Raw genomic sequence first — 10,269 nt, forward strand, 5'->3', positions numbered from 1 at the left:
GTTTCATATGTCGACCCTTAGCCTAGGATACCTCACTGGAATCTTCTGATTTTTCTTGTAGTTTGTGTATTTAGTGTAGCCTTTGTTTATTGCTAGCGCGTAATTATAGAGAGAATTTCCTTTGTAGTTGCAGTCTTTCATTGTTGTACAGTAAAACAGTTGTGGCATGCATGTAGATTTGCACCAAGTATTTCGCAGCTGCGCTTGCAGTTAACTAGATATTATTTTCAGTGCTATGTTAATGTGTTCTCTTATTTTTGATCTTCAAATTGTGTTTTTCTGTGTTGTCGTGTGAAATACTGTGACAATAATGGCGTGTGAAAAACGTAATACTAGGCTCCAAAGTAAACTGAGAAATGACAGTGAAAATGAAAGCAGTGTGTTAGCGCCACCGAGTAATGAATTAACTGATGTTCAAAGTAGTAATTTGGTAATTGCGCATAGGGAAATGGAGCGGGCGGCAAACAATGGTGTAGACAGTGAAACAGGTAGTGAACAGGGAAGCGTTATCGATCAATTGGTCGGCAACAGCTCGCCTCAGGAATCGGGAATGACAGAACACAATATTGCAAATACTGTAGATTCAGGTTTTGCGTCCTCACCGTTTTCTCAAATAAGTCAAGACACATTTTCAGCTTGTCAAAATGTGAATGTTGCCGGTGCAAATGCACTGCCGAAAAGAGTAGAGGAACAGATTCCAGACACTAATGCATTGTTATTACAACTAATGCAACAAATGGAACAAAATCAGAGACAAACACAGCAAAAGCTGCAAAAGTTAGACACATTGGAACAAAATCAGAGACAAACACAGCAACAGTTAGACACAGTGGAACAAAATCTCAAAAAGTTAGACACAGTGGAACAAAATCTTAAAAAGTTAGACTCATTGGAACAAACACTTGAACAAACACGTGAAGATTTAACTACTGAGTTACATAACATTGAATCGAAATGTCAAAAAGTCTGTAATGACGTAAAAACACAAATTTGTGAGCATTTTCAACCTATTTTTTCGCGGCATGAAAATGCATTACAGAATCACGAAGCAGCCATAAAAGAACTGCAAATTATTGTTCATGAAAATCATGAGACCTTGCAAGCTAAATTTGACTCAGTTGCATCTACCGATTCGGTTACGCAACTTGCAAAAACTCAGGAAAACTTTAAGGACACAGTAGATACTCTGAAACTTGGTTCAGAAAAACACACTGAAGAAATAAGTACACTATCGGAGAAAGTAGCCGAACTTTCGGATCAGGTCACTAACTTATCTACAAAGGTAGATGATGATCTGAATGACACAAGACCCGTAGCCTTCACTGACACAGAAGAGTATGAACAAATAAGAAAATTCAAACAAAATCAGAATCAAATTAATACACAACACCAAAGAGAAATCCGGGAAGTACAAGATCAGCTGACACAGGTAATACAAGAATTACGTATTTCAGAGGACACTCGCGCCCCAATAAGGGAAGAGGGACATAGAAATACGGAACAGCCGCAAAATAATAACACAGGGCATTTCGGTAATTATGAAAGAAATTGGCAAGGTACACCGAATTTTGAGATGGAACCGCCGACACGACGTAACAATGACCGATATGCTACTCGCCGACATGATGATTTTGACTATAAGCTGTTCATTACTACACGTAAATTCAAAACATTTAAGAATTCTGGCAACGACATTCATCCACAAGCATGGCTCCATCAATTCTCTCATTGTTTCCCTCCCAACTGGTCATTGGAGCACAGGTTAGAATTTATGTGTGGCTACTTAGAGAATGAACCAGGTGTAAGAATGCGATCGGTCATTCACGATTGCCACAGTGAAGGAGAGTTTTACCATGCCTTCCTCTCAGCATATTGGTCTCAAGCCACACAAGACCGTGTAAAACATAGCATCATAATGATGAAACGTTTCGAACAATCTGAATTTTCCAGTCTTATGAAATATTTTGAAGACATGTTGCATAAGAATCAGTATCTTTCAAACCCATACAGCCCCTCAGAACTCATCCGCATTTGCTTAATCAAACTGCCTGAACATTTACGACATATTATTTTGGCAGGACGTTGCAAAGACGACATTGAAGCATTTCAGGGACTGTTACAAGAATTAGAAATTGACACTGACAATCGCGGAACGCGAAACCAGGAACACAACAATTACAGGTCACATCCGTCGCAATTCCGCGATGAAAGAAGTAATAACTTGACACGACAAGGCTATTCTCACAACACAAATCGTGACCAAAACAGACACCACCCGTATGACAACCGTTGGCAGAGTAGTAATAACTACAGGGAAAGATCACCTCTCCGTGGTAATGACTATCACAGAGACAATAAGAGAAACAGACAATATGGGAACCAAAATAAATACTATCAAGGGAGACAGAATAACTTTAGACGCAACGGACCAGCGCGCAGTTACGATTCAGGGAGAAATTCTCCACCATGTGACCGACAAGAAAGAAACTATGGAATCTACCGACATGACGACAGACGATATGATCGTAATGACAGACCTGAATTGCATCAGAACTGGCGGGATTCAAACAGAGCAGGGCCCTCTCGTCACGGTGAATTTGTAGAAGTTAGGTCTCCAAACCCCAATAACGACGCGCGCCAACAAAGAGACAATAGGCAATGACTCACACCGCTGGCAGCCACAAAACGTTCTTATGACACTAACGACGCAGCTGCCGTAGCTAGTAATTACGTAAAAATGGAAGATATTAGGGACATCTTACTCCAAGAACACAACGTAAAACATAACAACGTTGCATATCCTGTGATTTGCATTACAGTAAATGACGTAAAATTTACGGCAGTACTTGACTCTGGCAGTCCCATTTCAGTAATCAGTGAAACAGCCTTTAGCAAATGCAACAAATCGAACGATTGCCCCACACTTCCGTTACGTAAGATTAAATTACAAGGTGCAATCTTTGGAAAAAGTGTAGATGTACGCCAACAAACCAATTTGTAAAATTTTTTTGTGGGGAGCATGGGGGCTATGTAAGTAGGCTGTTTATGTTTTCTTTATGTAAGTAGGCTGTTTATGTTTTCTTATTGGCTAAGTAGGCTGTTTATGTTTTCTCTATGTAAGTAGATGATGAGGAATACTTTTATCCTCAAATACAATTGGCATTAATAATATGTTATTTACCTTATAAATATGCTTACACATTATTTATTCTGTTTAATGCTCATATGTGAAGTTGATGTTTCAAAAATTATGTATGTACTCATGTCATAATTCCACTGATGTATATGTTTATTTCTATTCTTTTGTAAAGCCTGTACTACAAATGTTATCTGTATTGTTATGTTCTTTAATGAAGTATTTTGTACCTTTGTTATTGTATTCTTCTGTTATAAAATTGTAATTGTCACCAGTTCATGATATTATTAACTTGTAAGTTACATTTCACTGCACACGTTTCTGTTGGTCACAGTATATGGACAATATGTGAGAAGTAGGGACTGATAGTGTTTGCACGTGTGTTGGTAATTCAGCAAGGGACTGGATAACAGCATTGCTGGTTCTAAGGACAATTCCAAAAACTTTGTGAGTGCACAAGTGGTGGTTTATGGACTTGCTATATTCTCCGCAAGACTCTTCAATGGTGAATGTGCACCTGCACAATCGCAACAGATGGCTGCTGGCCATCTCTACAAGGACTGCAGTGGGTCTGCACCTCTGGTGGCCCACCAATACCATTATCTCTACAAGGACAACAGTAGGTCTACATCTTTGATGACCCACCAACGCCATTATTTCTACAAGGACTGCAGTGGGTCTGCACCTCTGGTGGCCCACCAATACCACAATCTCTACCAGGACTCCAGTGGGTCTGCTCTGTGATGACCTACCTACCAATATTCTTCCAAACTTCGAATGACTCTGCTGTGGGTTTGCTCTGTTGTGGCCCATTACCTGTCAGCATGTCGAGAGTCAGCACTGTCTTTCCATTGGAAGGACAACACTACTTCTTCAAGACTGCATGGAAATCCAGTACTTCTATGTGCATTTTCTTTTACTGCTTGGACTTTGAGAAAAACTCTGCATTTTTACTGTGATGAACAATGTGGACTGTCTTTATGGACTGTGAGAAATTTTGATCTTTTGACCAACATAATATTAATAAGTGTGTGCATTTTATATCTTTGTTACTGTAATTGTGAAAAATTTTTGTCAAATCTGTATTGGCCAGTGCCCAACACCATTTGTAAAAATTTTTGTGGGGAGCATGGGGGCTATGTAAGTAGGCTGTTTATGTTTTCTCTATGTAAGTAGGCTGTTTAGGTTTTTTATTGGTAACGCCACCTCTGTATGACAATCACTGGCTGTGCTGTGGGCAGTCTGTGTCTGCTTTGCATTGTTGTAATACTCGCCATTGTAGTGTTAGGCAGCTGGCTGTGAACAGCGCGTAGCGTTGCGCAGTTGGAGGTGAGACGCCAGCAGTGGTGGATGTGGGGAGAGAGATGGCGGAGTTTTGTAATTTGGCATGAACTGCTATATTTATATATGATGATATCAAGGTAAATACATTATTTGTTCTCTACTAATATCTTTCATTTGCTAACTATCCCTATCAGTAGTTAGTGCCTTCCATAGTTTGAATCTTTTATTTAGCTGGCAGTAGTGGCGCTCGCTGTATTGCAGTAGCTTGAGCAGCGAAGATTTTTGTGAGGTGAGTGATTTGTGAAAGGTATAGTTTAATGTTAGTCAGGGCCATTCTTTTGTAGGGAATTTTGAAAGTCAGATTGCGTTGCGCTAACAAAATATTGTGTGTCAGTTTAAGCACAGTCTTGTATAATTGTTCAAAGGGGAAGTTTCAAGGTCATCAGTTCCCTATAGCTTAGAACTACTTAAACCTAACTAACCTAAGGACATGACATACATCCATGCCAGAGGCAGGATTCGGACCTGCGACTGTAGCGGTCACGTGGTTCCAGACTGTAGCGCCTATAACCGCTCGACCACCTCGGCCGGCGGGACCGATGACCTCAGCAGTTTGGTCCCATAGAACTTACCACAATTTTCCAAATTTTTTTCCTCTTGAATAAACACAGTATGGGTTCGTTTTACTGACCTTGGACAGGAATTAAAACACTGTGGTTGCCCTGACATCGTCGCTTTACCAGCAATTTTATCTGCTTTTTTGCCTCTTCTTGTTTTTCATTAAAAGTTTTTTCTACAAAGAACTGTCAGTTTGACTTTTTCGAGTAATTTATCTTTCGTTTCAGTTGAGTTGTATCCAATTTCCTTCTTACTTTATCTTTCCGTTTTCGTAACGAAGCATAATTTCCTTGTGCACTCATAGTCATGTAGCTCTGGCAATAACTAATTGTCCCGCTGTGATTGTTTCTTCTGATCACGTAACTTAAGTTTTACGTAATTCAGTTTCAAATCGTTCTTAAATCTTTCTGTATTGAATTTAAGAATCGCAGATGTTTTTAGCAGTTTACGTTTAAAATTATTATACTTGTACACTTACCTCAATCCCTCGCCTGGCACTAGGATTGAAGCATTACCAGTCTTATGGTGGCGTGACTCTCGAAATGCGTTGTTGTGTGTCCTCTGTGTTAATGTGGTTTTATTCTAAATAGATGCAACGATCGACACAAGAAACGCTACCTCTAATCCAAAAGACGGATATTATTAAAGATTAAGAGATCGTTACTCGGAGCAGATTTAAGTGTCTCGAGGCACAAACGAAGTGCTTTGTATCGGCATTTGTCAAGTCATCTCAGACTTATGTCCGGAACTGACCCAAAACGAAGATGAACTTGTATGAGAGTGGCTTTCTGTTGCATCATTTTTCGTGAGTGAGCACGAGAAGTCCGAGGCACATTGAACGAAACATTTGGAGGCAGTGGCGGTGGTCAAACTGGTCTAGAAGAAACCGGACCGCATTATCAACAGTGCTTTTCGTGCGGAAACTGATAACGTATCAGCTCCCTCAGAAATACGTCTTGCCGAGCACTGTCATTTAGAAAAAAATGTTTTGGCTCACTTCCTTTCATTTTAAAGGTTGGGCGTAAACGATGGCGTGAGTCTATTGTGTGACAATGGCGCTCGAAGAGGCAACGATGTGTGACATCGACAACTCTACATTTGAAACCCGCTGGAGTAACATTTAGACAAAAACAGGCGCGCTTAGTGAAGATTGGTGGAATGCTAAACTCCTTTCGCCACAATCAGCTTGGATAAGAACCTGTCAAGGCTAGCGTCCCGTCTTGTTAAAGGATAATGCACGCGTTTACACATATTAGGTATTTATCTTCTTCCTACAGGGCATAAAGAAGGCAGCGCCATCGAAATGGTTTTAATTCAAGCACTGTGAACAAAGCGAGAGGTCTAAGGAAATAAATTTTACTGGAGAGGAATTTAAAAAAAATGAACACATTCATTCAGCTGTACCCTTTTACTGAAACCCTCCTTTATTTTATAGGTACATAATTACGGGGTTACGTGAACATATTATTGCTATACCACAGTTTTTATATTAAACTTGCTTGGTACCCACTGCTTCGCTCGCGCAGACTGTATGCTCTGCACAGATTTTTTTCTTTTTTTTTTCTTTCAATTCAACCGAAATTGTACGTGGTTACACCCATTTCTCATGTGTTACCTACACACTATAAAAGAGTGAGTGACACTTTGCATGGATGCCAGCCTTTGAATAAGTCAAGTGTTGCAACAGTTTTCAATTAATTTCATATAGCGAGCTAAATAAAAAAAGAGGTAGAGAGACAAATCGTATAAGTGGTTCTATAGTTATCAGCGCCAGTACTGAATTCTCTCATGGAAAATGGATATTTGTGCACGTGTAATCGCATTTAAACGTCGTATCTATTTTGTCATCAGTAATGACTAGTGTTCGTATTGATTACAAGGTAAATAATTTTATGAAAATATATAAGGCCTACTGGAAAATTAAGGTATTAAAGATCCATTTATTTTTATACGCAGTTCTGACAAAGCCGATTTGTCGGGGCGAGTGTCAAATAGATTTGTTCGATTTAGTCCATAAATACCAATAAGGCCATAGAAGGCTAGTCTTTTCCGAATGTACTTCTGACCAAAAAGCGATTCTGCTTCGATAATGAAATACACTACTGGACATTAAAATTGCTACACCAAGAAGAAATGCAGATGATAAATGGTTATTCATTGGACAAGTGTATTATACTAGAACTGACATGTGATTACATTTTCACGCAATTTGGGTGCATAGATCCTGAGAAATCAGTACCCAGAACAACCACCTCTGGCCGTAAAAACGGCGTTGATACACCTGGGCATTGAGTCAAAGAGAACCTGGATGCCGTGTACAGGTACAGCTGCCCATACAGCTTCAACACGATACAACAGTTCATCAAGAGTAGTGATTGGCGTATTGTGACGAGCCAGTTGCTCGGCCACCATTGACCAGACGTTTTCAATTGGTGAGACACCTGGAGAATGTGCTGGCCAGGGCAGCAGTCGAACATTTTCTGTATCCAGAAAGGCCTGCACAGGACCTGCAACATGCGGTCGTGCATTATCCTGCTGAAATGTAGGGTTTCGCAGGGATCGGATGAAGGGTAGAGCCACGGGTCGTAACACATCTGAAATGTAACGTCCACTGTTCAAAGTGCCGTCAATGCGAACAAGAGGTAACCGAGACGTGTAACCAATGGCACCCCATACCATCACACCGGGTGATACGCCAGTAAAGCGATGACGAATACACGCTTCCAATGTGCGTTCACCGCTATGTCGCCAAACATGGATGCTACCATCATGATGCTGTAAATAGAACCTGGATACATCCGAAAAAATTACATTTTGCCAATTCGTGCACCCAGGTACGTCGTTGAGTACACCATCGCAGGCGCTCCTGTCTGTGATGCAGCGTCAAGGGTAACCGCCGCCATGGTCTCCGAGCTGACTGTACATGCTGCTGCAAACGTCGTCGAACTGTTCGTGCAGATGGTTGTTCTCTTGCAAACGTCCACATCTGTTGACTCAAGGATCGAGACGTGGCTGCACGATCCGTTACAGCCATGCGGATAAGATGCCTGTCACCTTGACTGCTAGTGATACGAGGCCCTTGGGATCCAGCACGGCGCTCCGTTATGATCCTCCTGAACCCACCGATTCCATATTCTGCTAACAGTCACTGGATGGTTCAAATGGTTCAAATGGCTCTGAGCACTATGGGACTTAACATCTATGGCCATCAGTCCCCTAGAACTTAGAACTACTTAAACCTAACTAACCTAAGGACATCACACAACACCCAGTCATCACGAGGCAGAGAAAATCCCTGACCCCGCCGGGAATCGAACCCGGGAACCCGGGTGTGGGAAGCGAGAACGCTACCACAGTCACTGGATCTCGACCAATGCGAGCAGCAATGTCGCGATACGATAAACCGCAATCGCGATAGTCTACAATCCGACCTTTATCAAAGTCGGAAACGTGATGGTACGCATTTCTCCTTCTTACACGAGGCATCACAGCAACGTTTCACCAGGCAACGCCGGTCAACTGCTGTTTGTGTATGAGAAATCGGTTGGAAACTTTCCTCATGTCAGCACGTTGTAGATGTCGCCACCGGCGCCAACCTTGTGTGAATGCTCTGAAAAGCTAATCATTTGAGTATCACTTCATCTTGTTCCTGTCGGTTAAATTTCGCGTCATCTTCGTGGTGTAGCAATTTTAATGGCCAATAGTGTAGTTTCATAAGACTTTCCATCCCGCATTCCACCCTCTTAGGTCCTGAATTTCCAGCAGTGATGAAACAAGCAGTTTTATTTCTGACCAAGTTTTAGCATCAAAATTGCATTCATAAGCGACATATATTCAAAAAACCTTTCATCTCCTATTTCACCCCTATTTAGGACGGAAATTTGCCTGCCGGAGTTGCCGGTTGGTTCTAGGCGCTAGAGTCTCGAGCTGCGCCACCTCTACGGTCGCAGATTCGAATCCTGCCTCGGGTATGGATGTTTGTGATGTCCTTAGGTTAGTTAGGTTTAAGTAGTTGTAAGTTCTAGGGGACTGATGACCTCAGAAGTCAAGTTCCATAGTGCTCAGAGCCATTTGAATCATTTGAATGAAATTTCGAGAAATCCTTTCTTAAGCGATGCCTACAGTATAAGATCAACGACCTTTATGTTTTAAAGTAACGAAATATTCTCATAAAAATTTTCATCTCCTATATCATCCCCTCAGGGGTTGAATTTCCAGAAACGCTGAAACACGTAATTTTTTTTTTTTTAATTCTGATCGGGAAACCAAATACCAATTTTTGTAGTTCTGACTTCAAAGTTGCATTAATAGCGACATATTTTTTTAAAAATGTTTCATCCCCTATTTCATCCTATAGAGGTTGAATTTCGAAAAATCCCTTCCTGAACAATGCCTGTAGTATAAGATCAACATCCTCTCGAAATATCCAGTTTCTGTCTCGTTAGTGGTTTGAGTTGAGTGATGTGTCAATAAGGCAGTAAAAACATTTCCTTTTATATATAAAAACTAAATTAAACTCCGTCCGAATAGGCCTTGGAAGGCCCAACGGTACCAAGCGGCCGCCGTGTCGTCCTCAGCCTAGAGGCATCACTGGATGCGGATATGGAGGGGCATGTGGTCAGCACACCACTCTCCCGGCCGTATGTTAGTTTACGAGACCGGAGCCGCTACTTCTCAATCAAATAGCTCCTCAGTTTGCCTCACAAGGGCTGAGTGCACCCCACTTGCCAACAGCGCTCGCAGACCGGATGGTCACCCATTCAAGTGCTAGCCAGCCCAACAGCGCTTAACTTCGGTGATCTGACGGGAACCGGTGTTACCACTGCGGCTAGGCCGTTGGCTCCTTTTACACAGAGAGATAAAAATAGAATGAAAACTAGTTTGACTAATCTGCTCAGGGGCGAAAAAGTACCTATATACAAAAACGTGAAAAAATTCATTTTATGACATATTGTAAGCCTCTTAACAGTAGTGGTCAGAAGGTCTGACTGAAACCCGGTTTCGATTCTGGATAATGACAGGGATATTTTGTTGGTGAGCGAACTGGAATGGGCTGCACTGAGCCTCGTGAGCCCAGCTGAGTGGCAAGTAGCGGCCCCAGGGACTGATAAACTAACTGCGGCCGGGAGACCGGTGTGCTGGTCCCGTGCCCCTCCACACCGCGAAGAATGAAGCCATGTGCTGGATGATGACACGGCGGCCGATCGGTGCTCATGATCTCGACAGTGCGA

At 41.8% G+C, this 10,269-nt stretch overlaps 1 pseudogene; it reads right to left on the bottom strand.

Moving 5' to 3' along the window:
* Positions 1 to 9,763: 9,763 nt before the first annotated feature.
* On the bottom strand, positions 9,764 to 9,879 carry LOC126420007 (5S ribosomal RNA; annotated as a pseudogene).
* Between the last annotated feature and the right edge of the window lie 390 nt (positions 9,880 to 10,269).

This window comes from Schistocerca serialis, chromosome 9 (assembly GCF_023864345.2).
Source record: "Schistocerca serialis cubense isolate TAMUIC-IGC-003099 chromosome 9, iqSchSeri2.2, whole genome shotgun sequence".
In the NCBI taxonomy this organism is placed as follows: domain Eukaryota; kingdom Metazoa; phylum Arthropoda; class Insecta; order Orthoptera; family Acrididae; genus Schistocerca; species Schistocerca serialis.